Consider the following 3076-nt stretch of genomic DNA (forward strand, 5'->3'; position numbering starts at 1 on the left):
CCTGCCTCAGCCTCCCAAGTAGCTGGGACTACAGGCGCCCGCCACCTCGCCCGGCTAGTGTTTTGTATTTTTTTTTAGTAGAGACGGGGTTTCACCAGGTTAGCCAGGATGGTCTCGATCTCCTGACCTTGCGATCCGCTCATCTCGGCCTCCCAAAGTGCTGGGATCACAGGCCTGAGCCACCGCGCCCGGCCTTCCCACAATCTTTTGATAAAAGAAGACAAGAGAGTATAAACAGAGAATACACCTTTTTTTTTTTTTTTTTTTTTTTTTTTTTTTTTTTTTTTGTGGATCGGCTAATTCCCAATAGACACTCCAAATGCCTATCTTTAGGTTCCTTATTTTTATTTTATGATTGGAGCAAGCTGATTTATACTTAATTTTGTGGCAAATACCAAAAACAACTTGCATCTCTATTAAAATTATTCATATATTACACAGGATATAAATATAAGGTTTTACTAATGTTGTATCCATTTCTTTCTTTCAGATTAATCGTTAGGAAATTTCAAATAACATTTTATGAATATTTACCAAGCTTTCACCATCAATCCTGAGGATCAACAGTCTAATCCTGCCACTTAAGCTACATCTAATATAGTACTGGATCTGCTGTTTTGGAAACTAATTGATCAGATTCTATAAAACAGACTAAATTGAGGTGAAAATAGACCTAATGACCATCGATTCATCAGTTAGGTCAAAATTGATATCTTTTCATGCATGTTAATCACATGAATATATTTTTAAAGTATACCAATTATCATACACATCAAATTCTCCAAAATATGCATGAAACACAGGTATTAGAAAAAGAGACTGCAGTATTTGAGAGCTTTAGGAAATCCTATTCTTGTCACTAGAAAGATGTCGATGTACCATGACTCAGAGATACTGATTTTATATGATGCTAAATGTATTATAATAAAATTAGCCCCTATGATTCGCATTTACTAACAGCTCTGACAGTTTCCTCACCTTGTATATTTTTTGAAAATATTTTTCTTATGGATTTAATTTTTTCAATAATGGTTGATATTTTTGTGCTGAAATGGGCTTAAATATAGCTTTAACTAAAAACTATTTAAAATAAGACAGTTTAAATTAGAAATAATGACTGAGTTTAAGTTAAACCAAGAATAATTAAAAAAAAAAAAAAAAAAAAAAAAAAAAGACCAACTTCCCCAGTCTCGCTGACTTTAAGAGAAACGAAAGCCTTAAGCACAGTTTGGTGTAATGGAAGCCTCACTGAACTAGAAACCTGAGGATGATGCCGTCTGCTGATTACATTCTCTGTCACTCAGAACAACTGAGGCCATTTTCTGTTCTGTAAAATGGGAACTAAAATACTTTCTGTATCTCTTTTGTGGGGTAGTTGTAAGGATCAAATATAGTAAAGAGTGAAAACACATTAATCTTAAGTGACACAAAGTTATTTAAAGAATGGATTAGTGCTATCCCAATTATTGACATTTTCCCCCCTACGGTGGTCATTTTTCTTTTTGATTTTCATTGATGATCTCTGCCCTCACTTCCTCTGAATAAAGCCTTGGAGCTTTTTTCATAATTGGATACAATTAGAAAGAATCCCACATCAAATAGTGAGATGCCTTAGCTATTATTATTACGTTGTAAAATGCCAAATAAAACCATTTAGGCATGTGGGCCCCATTTAGGGATTTCTGTTTTATAAGTCACGTTGGTGTAGAAGTGTGTGAGTAGAACTCCGCAAATTATACTTAGCATTTACTCCTAAGTAAGCTGGTAAATCTACGTGAAAGGAAGCCCAAGTCTCCATTCTTTCTTCCAGTTCTCATGCTTATAAAGCGAACTGTGTCAGCCAATTCCAGCAAAGCCAAAGGGGGAAGATCTTTTTTGTAAGCTTCCTTTAACTGGCAACATTTAGTGCACTACACTGATATCCCAACAACATCGCAACGGCAACCTCAGGCAAGCCCTGCGCATACCTTAACTTCCAGGCCTGGGCAGAGAACTTGGCTTGCGCCACCAGGAGGTGGGGAGCTGGGGAGCTGGGGAGTGGGGAGCTGGAAAGGAGGTTGACTCCGGGCTCTACTCAGCATTAGAAACAAGGGCGGGAGGGCTGGCGGGTGAAGGGGGACGACACCACTTGATATCCTTTCTAAGTGATTCCTGTGTTACTCTGACTTTGTTTTAGTTATCACGTGAGCTAATTACAATGCTAATTAGCCCAGTTTACCGGGACTGCTGTGCATTTGTACACGAGGGTTCTTTGTTTGATCTGCTACATCATAAGCTTACCAGCACGGAGGGATAGCATGTATCGTTGAACGTGGAAGAACACACCTTCATCTGTATTAATGAAGAAAACTACTGAAAACCAACAGACTAATTAAGGGTAATGATGAACAATTTTGATCAGCAATTATTTTTTTAATACCGAAGTTCGCTCCTGGAAAGAGTAGAATGGGGAAGTTCATCTTCCAGCTTTCTCCCCAGAAAGGTAGTGAGAGAGAGATCCTGCTTCATTTCCATTTCTTCTCCCACAAACTGTTTTAACATATAATTGAACGGATGCCTTTATTTCAAAAGAAAAAAAAATAATTATAGAGCTTGTTGGGATCATTTTCTGAAGAGAGGACATTATGCGTGCATGAATTCCATCGGTGATCTGAGGAGGAGCAGGCTGCTTGGACCATTACCCATCATTGTCGAACAGCAGAGTAATTAATTGGGCAAATACGTCCAGATCTGGTGAATTCACATGCACAGTAACTGGGCAGCAGCAACACACACTCTTTTACTGTGAATAAAATAGCAATAGTTTTATGTGCCTTTGTGTTATGTAAATTTTTTTTTTCCTCTTGACTTTATCCATTCCAGATATTTTGTCCATCTTTATGTACTCATTTGCAAAGAGGTTGCTTATTACAAAGGAAAAAGATCTGCGGATGAGCAAGTTTGAGTTCCATGTCTCTGTTTATTTTTAAAGGAATGAATTGGATTCATTATTCCTTCACTAATTTTTAAAATAATTTAATATTTTCACTAAAATGGGTTAAATGAGCATGAGGAAGTATTTTTTTTAAAATAGTTC

At 37.1% G+C, this 3076-nt stretch overlaps 1 long non-coding RNA gene across 1 annotated transcript; it reads left to right on the forward strand.

The window, feature by feature from the left end:
- The first annotated feature begins 1724 nt into the window (after positions 1–1724).
- On the forward strand, positions 1725–2808 carry LOC139363598 (uncharacterized). The gene is made up of 2 exons (XR_011624267.1): positions 1725–2014; positions 2177–2808. It is a non-coding gene; the product is annotated as an uncharacterized lncRNA (long non-coding RNA).
- Positions 2809–3076: the final 268 nt, after the last annotated feature.

This window comes from Macaca nemestrina, chromosome 6, assembly GCF_043159975.1.
Source record: "Macaca nemestrina isolate mMacNem1 chromosome 6, mMacNem.hap1, whole genome shotgun sequence".
Classification (NCBI taxonomy): Eukaryota; Metazoa; Chordata; class Mammalia; order Primates; family Cercopithecidae; genus Macaca; species Macaca nemestrina.